The sequence below is a fragment of the Zeugodacus cucurbitae genome, chromosome 2 (assembly GCF_028554725.1).
Source record: "Zeugodacus cucurbitae isolate PBARC_wt_2022May chromosome 2, idZeuCucr1.2, whole genome shotgun sequence".
Classification (NCBI taxonomy): domain Eukaryota; kingdom Metazoa; phylum Arthropoda; class Insecta; order Diptera; family Tephritidae; genus Zeugodacus; species Zeugodacus cucurbitae.
Window position 1 is genome coordinate 62228301 of NC_071667.1, and position 21913 is coordinate 62250213.

Here is a 21913-nt window from a genome sequence, read left to right on the forward strand (position 1 = left end):
TTTGGGGAGGTAACCTCTTTTGTTCGAATTTTTTTCGAAATTTATCGAACTCCTCCCTCACTTTACGACATTTTCGGTTTCGGTTCCTTTGAAACCAAGAGAGTGACGTTTTTCTGAAACTTAAAGTGTGTTATTCTCTGCACACTACCAAACAGTATTAATTTGGACCTGACTTAAATTTCACTCCAAATAGACTCTGATGACCACACAATATTCTCACATTTTTGTTTCCATGATAGATAACCTCTTCTGAAACGCTTTCGAACACATAATCAAAAGTTTCACGACTTATGACGACCTATCAAACCACCCTCGTATATATACAATATAAGCTTCGTATGAAGCATGCATTACTAATTACGTATTTGACATATTTTATGCATTCATAATGTGGATTTCTTTCGAATTCGTTGTGATCACTATTAAACAGCATCATTAAACCGAAACGGGGAGTCCAACAATTAGCAATCATTCCGTTGAGCATGCATACATTAATATTGATAAATATTTCAATAACAGAAAATAACAAAAACAACAGTTAATATCAATTACAGACTTAAATGACGCCCTACAATCGCTTAGCGATCGGATTACACGCCTATTATAACAATTTGATACAAGCTTGCATCAACATATATTCATACATAATACCATAATAAATACCTCGCTAAGCATACAAAATCGGGACAGGTGCACATGCGCATACAGCCGATTACATACATACAGCGCTCATCCGTGGCAAAATCAAACAATAGCTCTGAAATTACGGCACCTCACTTCGGACAACACCCACAAAACTCATTAATTTTTAATAATAACAGACAGTACATGAATAAATTATAACCGCATACTCTGGCACACAAACACACATACATACATATATAGTGCACTGCTGGCACACATAACGGCGCGTCAATCAGCGATGATTGTAAACTTTTACTTTTCTTAATAATTGAAATCGCAATGAAATGCTATTACTACTACTACTTTGTACATTCTTCAAAAAAAAAATAAAATATTGTATTTGGAGGAAAAATGAATTGCATAAGACCCTTTTGTATCGCTATAATGAGTGTAACAAAAGCTATTCATGTCTTATAAAGCAATCCAAACAATTACTACTGACTTACAACACACACATACATAATGTACCGTTACGTATGTATGTACATGGATGCCAATAAAATACCAATAATAGACTTAAGCTGTCATGTTAACAGCTGAGAAGTCAAACCCATATGTCGGCATTCCTCCGCAAACCCACACATACTTATATGCAAATATATGCATGTTTATGTATTTAACGGATCTGTGGAATTCGACTATCTTTAACTTCACATATTTAAAAATAATTTAAGAAAAAAGGTGAAGAAGAGCTTATTTCGGGCGTAAGCGTTCTAACAGTCGGTTCTACATAACCGGAACGGATATGAAACAGCAACCATATAATATCCGTCATATCCGTCACCATAATTATATCCGTCCAAGGTCTATAAACTTTGCGGCAATCCTTAAAAATATATAGAAAACGTTTTCTGAAGTCTGAAACAACAACCCTGCAAATTATTATATAAGAACCTGAGAAGTGTTAAATGTACCGAGATCCACAGACCCCACCAAAAAAGATAACGTCTGGATCCGATAATTTATAGGCTTATTGAGACATTTGTGCTAGGATTAACTCAATTATATGCTTTCAATATGAGATCGTATTAATTATGTTAGATATCGAGAACATTTTTAAAATTTTCCATATTTAACGGTTTTGCGAGAGATTGGCATCGAAAAATATATACTGTCCTTGAAAGATACTTATCATATATACATATCAGGTGTACTATAACTTTCGCCGTAATATCTTCATTCATGCCTAAACTAATTGGTTTACAATTAGCGTTATATTGAAAGTGGGCGTGGTTATGCAATTATTTCTATTTTAGACTGTACTAAGGAGGGATTACGGTAACATTATTCTCAAAATAGTCTCAAACTTTAAACGGAATATCATATTATATTTTCCTTTTTTATAAAACCGGAACTCGACTTTGAAAAATATCGTGATGAAGACATGGTTAATACTCTATTTCGTAAATATTTATTACGAAAGAGAAGACAAAATGTTTCCATCGATTTTAGACGAGATAGTACCAGCAGTAGAATCCCGACGACCCCCATATTTGACTCCAAGTTCCTTTTTTCTAATAGACCCCAATATTTAAAAGGATTATGTTTGCGTTTATTTGACGTTGACATCATAATTATTTCTACATTATATTCTACATAATTCATTGAAGAAACGGTCTGATCTCAGTGTTGCATTAGGAAACGAATGAGAGATCAAGTCATTAATTTCTTTCCAAATTTATGTGCTTTTGTATTTCATGTTATAAGAATGCAGGGACGGAGGTATTAAGAAATATTTTACCATTTATCATTATACTCATTAAATGGTTCAAGCATTGAGCAAAAGGGTTTACTTTTCATCAGATCTTTAAGGTATTCCTTTTTCGATTTTTAGGTTACCAAATCTTAAAATAATTCTACTCTGTAGAGAGGCCAAATATACAAAAACCAAGTAGCATTAGAACCAACATTCAACCAATTTTTTGTACCTTAGAAACTTGAAATGCATACCCCACAGAGAAAATAATTATGTAATATTTTTGAAGGGCTTCTCAAAAACTGTCCGATATTCCATGCCTTCCAATTTTTCAAGGTAAGCACCCATATATGTATGTGCATATGTTACATTATAACTATAGCAATGCTCACCATTTGGACACCCCACAAAGAGTGGGATAGGTCTTACTAAATTTTAAGCAAATCCTGTTTTAGTGGCATTCTACTTCGTGGATGTTTTTTTTCAATGTTCGAAAATTTACGTCTACAATCTTTCGCTTTTATATTAATCGTTTTGTTCACACCAGTCAGCGCTTACGAGTCGATCATCAACGTTTTTTGTAATTCTTTAGCCATTGACGTTCTTCTTTTTTGTAGCCGCTGTTGCTGTTGGCATGCCAGCACCTCTTTTTTGCCTTCGATGAGAACAATTAATTTGATTAAATGTTTACCTCCAAGACAGTGGTGACCGCAGGCAAAACAACAACAACAGTACACTAAAAACCCCAAAAAAATAATCACCTTCACTTTTCATTTCTGATTTTCGCAGCCGGCAGCCAACGGCCAGCTGCTGAGTTAGGCATTTTTAGTACGCACATACTCGTACGTACGTTGGCTAATTGCTAGCATATGACTATTCCAGCCTTAATTAATTTATTTACAGATTTTTGCGGCGATATACTGGTAATTCAATTATGATGCCCAAAAAATGATTACTTTTCTAAAGAAATATATATATGTATGTGGATATTTAAACTTGAACTTAATTCGACGCTGTGTTACCAAGTGGAGACTAACCCGCATTTTACAGCGCGGTTGCCATAAATTTGAAGACCACCTCTAGATTAAATATGATTGAAGTGAAAAACAGGTTGTGTTACTTTGTATATGCGTATGTAGGTACACTTGCGTTCAGAAGTAGGTTTATAAGATGTTATAATAAATATTTTATAAAAATTATTTTATAAATTATTATTTAAAATTATTTTTCTTAGATAAAAATTATAATTTTTTAAAATTTTAATATTTTTTTCAGCCACTCACCTACTACATTAAGAAAAGATCTGCATTCCAACTCAAAAAAAAATTTAAAAAAAAAATTATTTTTGTTTAATGCTTTAATATTGCTTATTGACAATTTATTGTTATTTTAAATTTTTTTGTTTTCGTTTTTGTTTTTTTATTCGTAAGATTCATTTCTATTGTTCTAGCAAAGGCTTAATACCTATTTTTGTCTGTATTATTTTATGACAGTACACGTTCACACCTATACTTAGACATTTTATTGAAGCTTCAGTTCTTCTACCGCTTGTTTTACAGACTTTAAATGTATTTAACTATAATAAAAAGGTATACAGTTGTATTCAAAGTACCCATTAGGAAATATAAATCTCATTTAAAAAATTCAAACGTTTTGTTTTTTAACAATTTTGAACTATTTCAATATTATATTTATTCAGTGTCTTCACAGTGTTATTATTAAACTAAAAACAAGAAAAAACGTTAACTTCGGCTGTACCGAAGCTAATATACCCTTCACAGGTGCATTTCTTTTAGTAACTATGTGTTTAAGCAAATCTAAAGACGTAAGAAAAAGTAAGTAAACAAAAAAAAAACATTTTACTAATTCTTTTTAGCCGGGTTGTTTGCTAGAAACATTAAGGTTATATAGTTAACCGATCTGAACAATTTCTTCCGAGATTATATTATTACCTTAAGCAGTAATCCATGTCAAATTTCGTGAAGATATGTTGTAAAATGCGAAAATTTTCCATACAAGCCATACAAGCCATTCCGATCGTTCAGTTTGTATAGCAGCTATATGCTATAGTCAACCGATCTGAACAATTTTTTCGGAGATTAAATTATTTCTATAAGCAATAACTCACACCAAATTTCGTGAAGAGATGTTGTAAAATGCGGAAGTTTTCCATACAAGCCCTTGATTCCGATCGTTCAGTTTGTATGGCAGCTATATGTTATAGTGGTCCGATATCGGCAGTTCCGACAACGACAAATTTTCTTGAAGAGAAAATAACATCTGCAAAATTTCAAAACGATATATTAAAAACTGAAGGACTAGTTCGTATATATACAGACAGACAGACAGACGGACATGGCTAAATCGACTCAGTTCAACATACTAATTATTTATATATATACTTAATAGGGCCTCCGACGCTTTCTTCTTGGTGTTACAAACTTCGTGACAAACTTAATATACCCTGTTCAGGGTATAATAAAACATATTTAGAACAGAATTAATATTATGAAGAAATTCTTAAATCACAACTACGAATCAGTTCAAATTTCAGAAAATCAGATTTGCTATATTATTATTTATAATCTACATAACCTCAAAAATCAATAGCCGATTTTATTCCTACAGGGTATTCCTATTAAAATTCACATATTTATATACATACATATGTATGTATGCGCACGTCACAGTTCTTCGTATTGTTACTTTTTTCGAAGTGTTTTTTGCTTATTCATAATACCAACGCTGTCATAGCCTTTGACTTGTTCGATAAACAGGAAATACTAAGTCACAAAAAGCAAAACGAAACTAATAGCCGAAATGACGCTAATCAATACAACGAACTCTCAAATGAAATTGAGAGTATAAATCAATAAAAAATGGTGTGGTAAATGAAGTTAATTCAGACACTTGCTGTATGACTTGTAAGTTTTATTATTATTTTTATTATTTTAAGTGTTACTTTTAGGCGGCACATTTGGTTTAAATCAATATGTAGACTTAATTATGGCGAATTTAATTTGGTTTTGTTATTTCAGCAATGTGACCAAAAAATAGCGTTTTTATTTACATTTCAGATACTTTAATTTACTTACGGTCGAATAGAATGTATGAAAACAAAATACAATAATCACGGAGTGTTAGCAATACATAAATAGGTCTGTCCTGATGATCTCGAGCTATCTCAGGATCTCTCAATCATACGAAGAAACACATCATTTAGCCATTAGATATCAACCAAGAGATTTACCAACAATGGAAAGATCGAATTTCACTATTTCTACATAAAGATGATTAGAAGCTCAACTCACATGCTTTATGAGGCAGAAGTCTTAGTAATCTTCTTTTCATTGATATCAAATATTTTAATAATATTAATATTAACTATTTTAAAAATTCCTTAACACCATATGCATTTTGTTCTTCTAAATCCCTGCACACAAAAGCATTCTTTAAAGCTTATCGTTATATAGGATTTACACCTGCTGCGCAGCCAATTAACACTGCTTCTTCGATTTGTTTCATGTCATCGAAACCTTCAACGGTAATTGGATATTAACTCATTCAAACGCATACGTATGAGTCTACGCGTTTCTAATCAGGTGCGGATGAGTGGAAGCTATCAAATCTACAAATTCCGAGTTGCATGTTTAATCATTCAACAAATTAATTTCTACAACAAAATCATGAAAGCCATCAAATGCAAATTAGAAACGGACGCAGTGGTGAAACATCATCAACCGCTAACTGCGTAAAGATGATTAAAATCATTCAAATTTTATTCATAAAGATTTTCTGCCGCACATATGAGTTATGTTTTAATTATGCAAAATCAGCTTTTTGACACACGAATTATTCCAATACCGTTAAGAAATACAAAAAACTTATAGAAGTGGTTATAATGTTAGGCATGTGTAGATCGTTGAGTTTTTAATGGCGTGGGACGAGACATGAAAAATGTTTTTGCTAATGATATTGATGTTTTAGAACTGTAATTTGAAGAGCTGTATATGATTATTAGGGGATTAAGGCGAGGTAAGTACAAAATGGCTTACAAATGGTGATCTCTATGTGATTTATCCATTTTATGGAAAAAGCAGTCATGAGATCGTAGAAATCTTATCTCTAGAAGTTAGCATTAAAGAGAAGGCGAAGGTTTTAAATTCCAATTTTGTTTCAAATATTGGCTTTTTAGAAAATATTTCCGTAAATGGCATTTTAACTTTCTAAAATACTTATATCTATATATGTATGATAATTTGAAAATTAGATATGGAAACATACCAACAACACAAAAATTTTCAAAATAAACCTACAAATATCTATAAACACGCAATATATACCCAAAGTGCCTCCACAAGTGTTGCATAACATCCAACGTGAACAAATTGAGAGTACAACTACAGTATTTCCGATTAAAAAAACACATTTCGTGATTGACTAATGCTGCAAAAACAACAAAAACAATGGCAGATGAGCTTACTTATTATTACTGTTGCATTGTTGCTGGGCCACTTCATAATTAGCCAATCGGATAATCAGTCAATCAACGACAACAGCATAGTCAAGTCATTGATTGAGCATCATTTGTTCGGAAAGTTTTTGCAGTGTCAGGTTTCGGTTTTATTTTTTTTTTACATTTTACCGTTGCAGCAAAGATTAAGAATTAGTATTTATTAATTTTATTTTTCGTCTGCAACCTTGCTGTCTCAACTTGCCGCCAACAATTCACAAATTAGGAGGTGTGAATTTACCTTCGCATTTAAATTAGTTTCCATATGTACGCTTTGAAAGCATAACTAACGGTTAATAACTTTTGTGAATACGGAGTTATCTCTATTTATTGTAGAAATACTGCAGGATGTGTGATTTTATCAATTATTCTTAAGGAAAGGATAAAGTAGGGTTTGGTGATCGTGATGATCTGTGGAGTAAAAATATTCCTCAAAGTAATTAAGTTCTTTAGGTCTTGAGAAGGCAGTTTAATATACCTAATATACATCTTCGAGGGTTATTTCGTGATATTGATCAACTATATTTGGTTCAATCCAAATTTCCCAGTGAGTTTATGAAACTTGCAGTTTCTTCCGGTCCATTGAAGTCAATTAATTTCAACCTATCCCTCTATGTATATAGACCCATTCATTCTAGTTCAAGGTCACTTCAAGCTTTTACTGAAAGCATAAAATCTTGCATTTAATATGGCCTCTATCTTCACATAAAATCGAATTATGTTGCTTCAGCAACAAATAAGTCACTAGACATATTCTAACCACAATTACTTTTCAACCAAAAGTCAATGGCCGACATTGACGATTTTCGCAATTCACATGAGAATTTGCATACACACAAGTAGAGGCATCAAAGAAACCTTTGATTATTTGCCTCAATTTTGTATAACAAAAGAAATATACTTTTCATTTTCATTGCGAATTTTTCAACCTCAATGCATAGCCAATCAGCCGCAAGAAACAAACATTAATACCATATGTTACCAAACTTTTATGAAAAGAAACTCAATTTGGCGAACTCAAGACAAAAGCTGCTGAAGAAATAAGAAAAAGTGATAATTCTTAATGAGAAAGCATGAATTGATACAAACATACAAACAAACAAACAAACATATGTATGTTGTATATTCTCTGTGAAAATTAGCATAACACGTAAACTAACACGCTTGTCATTTGTTAGCCAACAACAACAAAAACAACGACAATTTAGAAACCATTCTTCGTCAAACTTGTTTCTTCGCATTTACAGAGAATTGTCGGTATACATGAAATTAGTAATTTTTTTCGGTTTGACTGACGCATTCGCATTAAATATGCAAATTAATAAATTTCTATGTGAGATAAAGAAGAAGAAGAAGAAGACAAAAATAAACAAATAATATAGAAACTAAATTAAAACGTTGCAGGTCATCTTAATAAAAATACTTTCTATTGATAGAAACCGGAAAGCTTTATAACTGTCGCATTAAGTAAATGAGAAATGACGTGCAAATACAGCACAATTTGTTTGATTCAATGAAAAAATAATGCATTGAAATGAAATAATGTTTCAGGATTAAGCTTTTAAAAAATATCATTAAATAATCCTTTATGTTTCCGGAAAAATATTTGAAACGATTTCGGCATAAATTTTATCTGATAATTACTTTTCTTCGCAGGAAAATACATAAAACTTTATTAGAAAATAATTTTGAGCAATTATAATGTCACGCCGTGGTGTTTATTGCCAAAAAAAAGGTCAGATTTGTATTGTTCTGTTTACAAAGGATACTCAATAGTTGGAATGTTGACTAAAATATTAGCTACCGCCTCAAGCAAGCAAATTAAAATATCTAATCCAAATTTATAAATTCGTATTAAATAAACAAAAAGTAAGAGTATAACCAAAGAACTCATTCGTTACCTCAACTTCGCTCATACGGCGTGGCGTTCCCTGTTTCAGACTGAGTACATCTTATAAAAGTTCGCACAGAAGGCGTACTTTTAATTTATGTATGAATCTTTCGGAAAATTGGTGAGGTGAATGAAGACACCTCGACGTATTTTTTGACTCTCTGTATTCGTATATATTACTTGGTTTCGTTCTAAGCCCTTCCGTACTAGTTAGATATATTTTCGATCCAATACCGATATCTTCTTCATTTCACAATCAAACGCTAATTACAAGGACGATAATTTGATGTATTAACTGATGTTATCCATATATTCATTTAGCTTCTGCAAATTTTTTAAACGATCTCAAAGAGCTGTTAGAATTTTAAAAACTTGTTTAATCAGTAATGCGCTCGGATCTTAAAGCAATGGCTAATATTATTAATACTATTTTTATGATTTATTGATTATTTTTTTTGGTCCATATCATCCAATTCAGACCAAATATATTCAGTTATCATTGAGCGGTAGCGATTTGCATTCACCGTAAGGTGCCGGTCTTGCTGATCAAGTACGGCCGAATGACGCCGCCGGCCCACAAAACGCACCAAACCGAGATGCGATGGTAACTCCTGGAGTACGTGTGTATATTGCTTATTGACGAAGCCATTCAGCCAGAAATGAGCCGACCATATATTGGACGTAGCGCTCTTAAAGTTTAGGCCACTGACTCCGAATTTCGGTAGTAAATTTTAATGATTACGACTCATTGTTGGATCGTATATCTTTCCATGTTGAAAAGACAAACCTTACTAAAGTGAAACGTCAAAAGATCGGGAAAAATATGGTGTCGTTTGCTGACCCTATCGGTCTACTTTTGTAGCGTCCATATTGAAAATCTCTTTATATAAAACGATCAAATAACTGTTGACTAAAGCTTATTAATATCAAAATTTTGAATTTTGTGAGAATAACCATTATATTATGATATGCTTAGGAAAATGCCATTGAATACATTTTACAAATAGTGCGAGCTCCGTACTTATTAGGCAATGGCACACTTTAGATGCTTCCTATACGACCTGCGGGAAAGACAAGACAGAGAAAAACTTAATCGATCGACCGGTTGGAAATCCTAAATCAGGATATTGGAAGCGAATGAATGAACGTTTTTACTCTGTCTTCCCCCATGTTTATTTTTTTTTATCGAAAACCACTTTTTCAATGAATATATTCAGAAGCAAGTCAGAGACATAAAATTCTGAAATTAAAGTTACTAAAAGGACACAAATGAGATCACCCCAAACAACCACATTATTAATAAACAATATTTCACTTTTGCAATAAACGTTGTATAGTAAACAACTCATAAAAAATTTTCTCACTGCCCTCAAAATGGCAATGACTAAATGTCAAGCACGAATACGAATGAAGAATTAGCGCAACGAACTCTTAGACCAAAAACATATGCTAACAATACAATTAAGAAACTAGGAATTCTACAGAAAAGGCAAAATTATGCAATAAAAACAAATCGAAGAACAACAAACTACAAACACATTTCAGTTTTATTAAAATCAATGCGAAGTATATGAACTCGTAGACAAACAAAAATATGCTGTGGACTACAAAACTTAACAAATTGTAACGGAAAATTGCAACGCCATGCGAAAAACAACAAAAAAAAGCAACGTTATGTTTATACGCTCTTTACTCAACTTTGTCTCTAATAGAGTTGAGTGCAAGTGCACTTGGCCGTACATTGCGTATGAGTAACGCGCAACAAAAGCAAATCGTCAGAAAAGTTGTCAATGCACTCGCTGCTGTATCAGCTGATTTTGCAGTTTTTGCAGTTTTTGCAGTTTTTGCTGCTGGCAATGAGTGCGTGCGATTTCTCGATCACAAACACACACACACAGTGGCAAGCCGCCGCCGCCGCCGCAAAAGGCAATGGCTTGACACTTGCGGGCTTCCACCGCCAACCATGACTCGCGCGCTTACAGTTCACATAGCGGTGTGCAAAAGAAAATACGCTTTATTGTTGCTATTGTTGTTGTTTTTTTTTATGTTTGTTGTGAATGTGCGTATGTATTCGCTGGCATGTACCGCTGGTATCTCGTTTGTGCGCTGACATTTGTGTTTGGCCTCTAATTGTGGTGATTTATGCTGGCAATACAAATCGTTTGATGGCATTTAGCTGACGAATTTTTTATTGCTAACATTTTTTTATGGCTCCCTCGTTTTTTTTAGCATAAATTCCTTTCTTACAAATGTTTTTGTGTCAACTTTTTTTTGTGATTCGCACTTTTGTATGATTTGTATACATTTTAGTTTAATGCGAAATTCGTGGAGTTTATTGCACTTGGGTGTTTAGTATACGCATTTTGATTAGTTTTCAGCCACATTTTTATAAGTTAGTACGTGTAGTTATGCATTTATTATTGAAATCGCTAAGAAAGTGTTTGACTTCTTTAATTTTCGACTTGTCATTGCTACGCATTCGGTGCTAAACTGATCTAATTACCTCGCATACTAAGTGTTAAGTACAAGTTGTGTATGTTATTTTATGAGTTTAAACTTGAGTTTGAGTTTATATTGTTGCTAAGCCATGAAAAAAATACAAAAACAAATAAAAGCAGCACAAGTGCAACATCAACAATTCCAAACAACGATTCACCAATAGTGAATGGTGGCGTTGGTTGTGGTTTATTTTTAAAAATTTTCTGCATTTTTTATATTTAATTTTTACGGCTTGTTAGTTGCTTCTGTCTGTCTGTCTGTTGGTTGATGTTTGTCAATGGAATGCACCTTCAAAGTCTCTTTATAGCTGTGTTTATGCACTTGTGTTTGTTAGTGTTGTGCTGGGCACCTCAAGCGTTTGCTTTGGCTGCAACATTTAATTACTTTACATGCATTTATTGCCAATCGCGCTGCGCATTGTTTTTATTATTGTTTGTACAAGTCGAAATAGTATAAGCGAAATACACTACGGAGATATGCACATCTTGTTTGTGGCAATCAAAACGAGTTTCAAAGACAAGCGGAAAATTTTATTTAATTTGTAGAAGAAAATCATTGGACTTAAAAGTGTGTAGATAAATTATAAGACGACTGAATGTTAGAAGTTATAGTAAGTAGTCTTATGTAGCCCAATAGTTAGATAAATAGCACAAATAATTCACCATTTTCTTCTAGAATTTTAATATATTGTGATGTCTTCAGTATGGAATTTCCTCACTAAATAGCTATGTAACGAAATTCTCAAAGAACACCACATTTATAAATCAGACTCTTCATCTGATTTTTAAGTGCTAATCAAAACCAATTTTTATTTACAACTTTTTAATTTAGTCTGATTTGTATCGATATATTTCGAACAATAAATTCTAAAAAAACAACCTAATGAGATTAGAACCAAATAATGACCAATTAAAATGAGATGGAATTTATAATAGAAATTTGAGGTTGACATTCGCTGCGATCTTTTTTATATAAAAATTTCGCACAGGAGTTAATTGATCAATTAACCGACCTCAGCTCGATTAAAGCGCTGATTTAGATCGATTTACTACAAAACAAATAAATCATGTTTTACTACATTAATTCTTAATTGAATACAAATCGAGTTGAATCTGGAATGCAAGTCTGCGGGTTGTTGTCAGGGCAGGAAATTTGGTTGTGGTTATTGATAAAATAGCAATCAGATGATGAAAATTATCAACTTCTTATGAACAACAAAAACAAAAATGTATAAAAGCTAATCGCCAATCGAGTAGCCGTCTGTGCGAAAGGCAAAAACTGGTTTTTCAATTATTGAACTAAATTTATTCGGCTGTTCGGAAAGGCTATAATAATTTAATTTAATTCTTCTGAATCTAAATTTATTGTATATTTTCTATGTAAATGAAATGTTTTTGTAAAAAGTAAAAATCAAAAGTAGTAGTAACGAAGTAAATGGAACGATAATTGCTCAAATTAGTTATATTAACTAAAAATACGAGGTGGAATAATCTTAGCATTTCTTCCACCACTGCCCAGCTTTTGCCAGACTGAGGTTGAAACACCACGGAAGGCCAATTTTCGACGATCCTAGCGAATTGGCTAGAATCGACAATAGGTTCGGTTAGGTTGGTCTGGTAGGCCTGCAGACCACGCATAGACCAGTTATGGTCCTTTGCGATACCAGAATGGAGTGCCTTTACGTGTTCCCTGAGTAGTAGTCATCGTTCAGGATGCCTGCGCCTGTCGTGAATTTTAATAGTTTATGAGGCTTCACTGACGATATCTCCTCTAACTTATCGTACTGTGGGGCCCCTAAGTACCTAAAACGCTGTCTCGCTAACGCAGGACAAACGCACAAGAGATGCTCCACTGTTTCCTTGGTGCCCCGCTCTTGACATTTTCTGCATTCCTCCCGATCTGACAGCTCCATTTTATAGGCATGTGCCGCTACAAGGCTGTGACTGGTAAGAATGCCAACCATGGTCCTACAGCCCTTTCTATCGATCTCCAGTAGGAACCTTGTATATTTTTGATGTACCGCTTTGCACATGACCTTTGCAGTTTTACACCCCGGTAGATCCTTTCAGCGAGATATAATTCTTCTTGCCATGCACCTGTCTATGTCATCGTATAGAATGTGCATGGGTTTTGCTGAATATTAAGGGAAGACCCTTAATCCATCGAGAGTTTACTAGTATCACAACGGACAGCGCTCTAAACTGTCTAAGTGAGATCTTCTGTACTTGCAGAGATCTACCTACAAACCAAAACAAGTAAAAATGTAAATTACTACAGCCGAAATAAGAGATGGTAGTAACATACAATATGCCCAAAATGCTTACTAGCTACTTGGTGGCTCGTGATAACTAGACAGTTGTCATGCATAATGCTAATTTATTGTTTGATTGCCTAATAGCTACTATACTCCAGCAGCTGGTAGCTATACATAATAGTGGAATTATAAGCAAATGTTGGCAATATACTTAGCAGCATTGACTGTATTCATTTAAATTTTTTTCCTCAGCGAACTTTTCAACTGCCAGGATTATTTTACTCTCTTCTGTATACTTCATACTCTAATTATTGCCAACAAAGCTTGTACATATCAAAATAGTAAATCCATCAATAGAAAGACCAACAATCAATTTGCGTTCATAGCTGGCATAATTTTTCAATAATTCAAACTTTCAAATCAACACTACTAACAAATGCTAAAGCAAAAGAAATGAAAAGCTAAAAAGATTCTTGAAACCAGTTGCTGTTATCTCAAACCTTCACAACAAAATGCATATTAATAGTTAACAATCTAAAACCAACAAAAAAAAAACAATATATTTTACACACGTCTATACAAATATAGATATTTTATTAATTTACTCCACGAAAAAGGAATAATTCTCATATTCTCTACAGAGTTCTGTCTTTTTACGCTCGCAAACACAAACACGCTTGTCGGCATTGCATTACATGTTGCAACACAGCGCTGTGTTGCAGTTCACTTATTGCCTACTACGTTTATGAAATTGTAGCTATAAGCGCGAACAGACATATATGTATATATATATATATATATGTATATAAATATGTATGAAAATATATACATACATATATGCGGCAAGTACACACGTACTTGCGAGATAACAATAACAACCAGCGAGTGGCGGCAGCAACTACCGACAATAGCAGCGCTGCAAAGCCAATGTTGTTGCTGTAACTAACAGCACTCAAATGCCAATAACTGCAATAAATATATATCTCTCTCATACTATATGTATGTATGTTTGTATAAAAATATTATATATGTATATTGCAGAGTGTACTGTTGTTGCAAAGCATTTTTAATGTGTCTGTGTGTGTGTGTAATGTAAACTTATAAGCTCCAGCTGACACGCTCGCACATATTTTTATATAATTATATATATATGTACACATATTTATTGGTAACATAGCATATACTAGCTGTCAGTGATTGGTTTTTGATTTGACTCGACCGCATGTAAGTAATACTCGTAAACAATAACAACAACAACAAGTAGTGTAGTGAATTGGCTATCATGCACACAATGGCTAACATAACACCAGCGCCGACTCGCGTAAACGCCAGGCGATAAAAGAGCAAAGCAATTGAAACTTAACATATTATTAGCTCAAATTTGCTGACTGATACACACACTAGCACAAATACTCTATATTTTTAATATTTCTAAGCATTTATATACACCTACAAATAAAAATAGTTAGACTCTAGTTGCTAGTTGCTAGCTGTTAGCATTTTAAGCAAATTTAGTCTATAATAACGCTACTGATAAGCATATTTTGTTGCTTAATATAAAATAAAACAACAAAAAATCGCTGAAAAACTCTACAATGCATAATAAATATATATATATACATATATATATATATACATATGTGAATATGTATTGTATTTTTATTGGGCGTTTTGGTTTTTGTTAACCACAAATTTATGTTTCATTTCATTTTTCATGCCATACACGCCTGCCAATCCAATCCGCTCGAACACTTCCTATCGCACGCTACATACTACTCCACTAACATACTTAGTTGGCACGCAAGAATTTCAAATCACGCATATATAAATATATACATAGATATATACCCACATACAGTTTGATTAGCAGCAACAAATGTTAAATTGATTTTTCATTTTTTACGAATATACCCCAAAAAGCAGCATGTAAATAAGGTAAATATGTAAGAAGCTAAATAAAAAAATTTTGCATCTATTTATGTTGGCCACTGTGGCAATGCGTTGAAATCGACACTTGCGCGCGCGTTCGCAGCCCATAAATCCATTTGATTTGCTTGTACTTTCATCCATGACCTTGACGTGCACACAGACGTAAGTGTGCTTATACAAGCTTAGATTGAGTATATCACAGCGTTTATGTGCCAGCAAACATTCACATTGAGTCGCGTTTGTGTCTTAAGTCTTTTGTTTGCATAGCACATTTGCCCTGTTTTTACCGTTTTATGGGTTTTCATGCGCTTTTTGTTTTAAGCTATTTGAATTGTGTGTTGCTCACAGCTTTCGGTTTCACTGCTTTTTCGGGGGCAAATCTGGCGCGTTCGACGCATTTGCAGCAAAATTCATTATTTTTACAATGACATTTCTTTTGTTCGAGCGAGGATATACATACACACATAAATAAACATTTTTTTTATAATAATACATACATATAATCGTTGTAGTTATGTGCCTGCATATTTGTATTTACATTCGCTGGTATTTGTGTTGGTTGGTGCCACAACAGTCATGGCAAGCGCTGCAACACAAAGCAACGTGCAGGAATGGCAATCGCTCCAAGCGGAGAATGCCAGCTGATGCCACTATGACACCGCTACAGTGGTTCTGTATTAATCTGTGTGTTTCGATTTGGTATGTATTTTTGGAATTTTCGGATTCGGTGGTTATAATTGGAAATAAAGAAACGATAATTGTAAATAATTGTAACGAAAATGTAATTTTTTGCTTATTAATAAAAATTAAAATTTAATGTATGTCTCTCATGGTAACATATTACAAGCAAAGATAACTAGCTGAAAAGAAAACTATTTGAAACCCAATATGTGTGCTTTATAAATAAGTGCTTAACTCACTGGACTTTCGAAATTTATCGAGACTTAAATATTTTCAATATATTTCTTCTATTTTCATATATACGAGGGCTGCTATATATATTTCTGGCCTAGGCATCACTCATCACTCAGAACGTTTTGTCATTTAATCGTGAATTGTTTTATTTACAGGGAATTAAAAAATTCATCTCGGCCAAAAAATGGAATTAACTCGTGAACATTTTCGTGCGTTCATTTTTTACAACTTTCGACGTGGATTATCGCGACAAGAGTGCATCGATGAACTAAAATCTTTGTATGGATATGAAGCCATCGTTGCCGACGCTCGCTCAAAGACGAATTCCGTGAAGGTCGTCCAAAAACAGCCGTTGTGCCATAAAACATCGATGCCGTACGTGAACTGATAATGCAAGACCGTCATGTAACATACCTTCAGATAGAGGCATGCCTATGCATTTCTCCCACCAGCATACATTCGATATTGCATTAAACACCTGGCCGTAAAAAATGTTTGTTCTCGTTGGATCCCGCACAATTTGACAATCGCTCAAAAAAAGGCTCATAAAAGTGCCTCGAAAATTGGTTTGAGCGCGACTTCATTTTTTATTTATGGATTTTCGAAATAAAAGCTCTTAAAAAATCTCTGAATAAAATTTGTGTTCTGCAACGGAACTATCCACTGAAATACTTTTTCAAAAATTCTATTCTGAATTTAGAAATTCAATCATACAAGGAGTATGCTAATTTTATCTAAAAAAGATCCCCGATTATTTCGATACAAAAAACTCCAGAAAGACAAAACCTGTACTATACACTTTACACTTTATACTCAATTAAAATTTAAAAAATTTCAATAAATTGAATGGGAGTGCAATCTTCATAATTGAGTTTATAAAATTCAAGAAATCCATAATGTACTACAACAATATGGCGGAAGAAACTTGAAAAATTAAATTAATTCCTGGAATATAATTATCTACCCCTTTCAAAGCCGTTGAAATTTTGAGTGAAAGAGTGAATATGTCAATAATTAAATAATATTATAATATTTTCGATGATCTTATGAAAATATTTTATATTAGAATCACTCGGAATAAAATATTTGAATTGAGTACAAAAAATTACGACATAAACTATAAAAAATTCCTTAATTTAGTCAATTAGTAAATGAACTCAATTAAAACCTTGGACAAAAATCTATTAATTTACTAAATTAAGCGAGTGTCTTACACAGTTTTTACACAGAACCTAACCCTTAAAAGTCTGATAACACCGATTCACTCAAAATTCTGATATGTGTTATAATTATTGGTTACAAACAACATTTGTTCTACGATTTTTCTTAAAAATTATTAATTTAGATTTTACAGGGTATTTTATTGGGAGGTCCGCTGAGCAACCACTAGCCTTTGCTCATTATAGAAATATATTTTAAATATATATTTTTACAAAAATCGACATTTTATTGATATGTGGCCGTCGTGCTCGATCTCCTAAAACCACTTCATTCGTCATCATTATTACTTGAACGTACAAAATTGTGCTTGAAATTATTTTTTTGATGCACTCTTACTCAAGTCAAAAAGTAAATGACTACAAAGCTCACACAAAATTGCCGATTGAACTAAAAGTTAACGGATATATCAAAGCAAAAGGTCACGTAATGTAACATTTAAAAATGCATGTTTAAACATGACAAATTTACAAAAATAGCGGTTGGTTTTTGGAGGAACCGCCAGGCGTTTAAGGGCTAATTGATCAATTAACCGGCATCTGCTCGATTTAAACGCTGATTGAGATCAATTTACCATACAAAATAAAAATCTATTTTAATTTTTAATTGAATTTTAATCGACTTGAAAATGAAATGCAATTCTGCGACAAAAACCGTACATATAGGTTCTTTGTCTGTAAGTTGTTGTTCACACTACACGACGGTAGAAAACTGGTATCTCAATCAAAATTTTAATTGATCAGTTAATTTGGCTGTGTAAAATTAAATTTTAAAAGCTGGTTATAAGTTTTTTTGGTGTTTGAAAATCGAGACCCCCACAATAATCAATTTAATTATATATTCAATTGAGGTATATTTTTCAAAGAGTGGTGAAGAGATAAATGCCAATATAACTCTATAGTGGTATCAAGATCGAAATAAAGTTCAGAATATGAGACTATAAAAATTTATTGCACATCTAGCACTATGACTAAGTGGCGCTAATGTCGTATTATTTTAAAGCGAACCAACCATTTATTGTCCTGATTATTTACGTGCAAGAATGGGATAGAAAACAGTAGATCCACTAGAAGTCGCTAAAGTAGAAAATATTTTGAGAATATATACCATGTATTGCCAAAATATACTACGACATGAAATAACTAGAAATATGACGCTATTTTACTAGAAATTTTATGCTACCAACACACAGTGCCGTAAAAGTGGTGTGGCAACAATGAGCCAGCAGCTGTAACGCCAGCACCACAAACAAACCCAAGAAACTACTGAGTGTAGCCGATCGGTTATTCGCCAGCAACTATGTGCGCAACGCAACGGTCGCGTCGATAATTTCAAACTAATATTTACGCTGGCATTTTTTCACCATGCGATTATTAGCGTATTTAATAAATCTTGTTGCCATTAGAAATAAATAAAAAAATATGTAAAAACAAAAAAGAAATTGAAACTGAATTTTGCAGCATCATCACTGGTTGGTACGGGGCGTCGCGAGTACAAAAGTCTTAATGAATTGAAATTGTACGAAATGTACTTTAAGTAAATGCGCGATGATTCTACAAATGCAATGAGGCTGCGCTTAAATTTTAATTTAAATTTTGTGATTTTGCAATTTTCGCCAACAACAACCAAAATAAAAAAAACAACAACAGCATGGAAACACTTACCAACAAAATGCAGACGCAACATTGAACCCAACGATTTCCGTTGGCGATTAATGCAGCTGGTTAATCCCAAATTTATTGTATTTGAAATTCCACAGAAGATGCTTTTTTCTGTGTGTGTTTTATGTTTAACTTCTTCTTCTTGTTTTGTTGTTAAATGTTATTTGTTGCTGTTGTTCTGCTGTTTTCTGCAGCGCTGCTATTTGTGGTTTTCAAAATGCAGTTAGTGCCAAGTCTGTGGCTTATTTATTTGGCGAGAAAATTTTTATTTTTATGTGGAAAGTCGAAGCTGCGATTTTGAAGACGTTCAGTTAAGTTTTGTTGTTGTTGTTGTTTTTCTGTTTTTCGTAATTTTTACGTTTTGTTGTATTTTGTTTATTTTTTTGGCGGATTTCGGATTTCGCCAGTGTGTCACACATAAAGCACTTGCATTTAAGTATTCGAAATTCTGTAAGCGTACCGTGTATCGCGGATGCGCAAATTACCAACAATATACTGTTCAATTGTTGTTGTTTTTGGCACAATTTCGTTGTTGTTGCGTTAAGGTGTTTTATTATTTTGGACTAACGCGATTTTATTTGAACGTATATGTTTTTAAATGAAATGTTATAGGTTTTTGTTGTATTTGAAGCAATTGTTGTTGTACTTAAGCACTTTAAAATGTGTAATTGTTTGGCATAAATATGGCTAAAATGCTATTTCGCAATTTATTGTACAAAATTTCGTTGGCGTTTTTTGTTTTTTTTTTTTCTGAACGCCGCTCCGTATGCAAGCGTTTTGCTGACTGATTGAGTGATTAACTGACTAACTGACTGATTTGAGATTTATGCAGCTTTTTTGCGCTTAGCGTGTGTTATTTTGCTACTCTGTTTTTGCTTTTGTTTTGTGTGTCTTGTTTGGGCTTAATTATGTTTTCTTGCGCTGCCCATAAATTCCTTTCCGTTCACTTGACCAAGTTTTCGCATTTACGCTTACTCTATTTTTTTTGCTTTAAATTCGAGTATATTTTATGTTTTTTTTTTTTAATTTTTGTGTTCTGTTACAAGTTTGTGAGCATTGCAATTAATTTCGAATTTGTGTGAAATTTTGTTTTTTTAATTTTTCAATATTTTTCAATATTTTTTAATTTATTTTTTTAAATATTTTTTTTTTATTAATCGTATTAAAACGCGTGCGGCACACACTCTGAAAACTGAATCTAACTGACTGGTTCGAATATATTTTTTTTACAAATTTCAATATTCCGCTGCATTAATTAACGCGTCGCGAGCTTTATATTTTTTTTTTGTGATTATTTGTTTAGAATGTCCTTAAATCGGTTTTCAGCTGTGTGTTCACTTTGTCATCACCTTCAACTTTTTACGCACACACACGCTACACACATACAAGCGTGCGATTTGCAATTATCAATTTATATGTAGATATCTATATCTATATATTTTTTTTTTTATTTGTTCCCAGCGCTTGTTTGACTCGTTTGTCGCTGATTGCATTGACTTTTACTTTTGCATGCTTTTTCTGTTGTTGTATTTTTTTAATAATTTTTTTTTTCAAACGCGCACGTTTCGTCACCAAGTAAAACCGTAGAAGAAGACTATTAATAAACCAAAAGGCGCATAGAAAAAAATGCTTTTGTTACGAAAAACCGCACATACGAAAATTCTCAACACCGAAAAATGACAAGAAAAACGCCAAAATATTCTCTGAATTATACGTTTAGAGCAGTCGTACAAGATACATGATTGTTGTTGTTGTTGTTGCTATTGTTGTTTATTGCGAGCACAGCCGTGTCTTTCTAGTCTAGTCAGCGTCACTGTTGCTATTGCTGCTGCTGCTGCTGTTGTATGCACTGCTTTTGCTGTCGTCGTTTTCAGGCCTTCCGTTCAAGTCAAGTTCTGCGTCCGAATCGCTTCAGCGTCCGCATTTAACTGAATTATTAAAATGATCTGAGACAGAAACTAAAACCGAAATTGATAGCAAAATCATGCCAATATTTCTGTGACTGTGTGTGTGTGTGTGCGCGCCAGTTAGACCAGCCACATTGTAATCTGCAGAATGTGTTGGTACTCAAGACCAAGACCAAGTCTCAGAAGACAAAACTTGGCAAAGGCTAAGGCAAAGGCGCACGCTAAATGGCAAACAGCAGCAAGCGGAGCAGTATGAGCGCGGCTCATAACAGCTGAGCGCCAGCTAAATACAGAGCAAAACTCGTACAACTACAGAAACATACAACAACAAAAAATACAGCAGCAGCAGCACAGCGCACTCGCAAAAAGCAAACAGAGTGTAAAGTTAGCACTTTAGGCATAAACGGCAGCGAATATCGCAAAAGCTGCGCTCAGATTGCTAGTTGCCGTTATTGCTGCGCTGTTGTTGCTCCAGCTGCATTATTGCCACCACGTGAGCGAGCAGCAAAAGCACTTGGAGCGGGAGCGTTTTGGACTGCATTTGAGTGCTCTCAACAGATCGATATGCGCTCATTGCATATTTGTTGTTATTGTGATTTTACCACTTATTATTGTTGTTGTTGTTGCTGTTTTATTAGCCGTCTTAATGCGAGCGCTCTAATAGCACTTCTTGTGCCGCTCAAGCCAAATCGCTGCTTCAAGTTCACTTGAATTGGCTACTTACACGGCAAACATATGCACACGCA

The 21913-nt window shown here is 33.5% G+C and overlaps 1 protein-coding gene across 1 annotated transcript in view; it reads right to left on the bottom strand.

Moving 5' to 3' along the window:
* LOC105213871 (uncharacterized) overlaps nt 1–21242 on the bottom strand; it is a 50748-nt gene extending 29506 nt beyond the window's left edge. Inside the window, exon 1 of the mRNA XM_029041416.2 lies at nt 19264–21242. The gene's annotated coding sequence lies outside the window, so the exon portion shown is untranslated. The remainder of the gene's footprint in view (nt 1–19263) is intronic.
* Nucleotides 21243–21913: the final 671 nt, after the last annotated feature.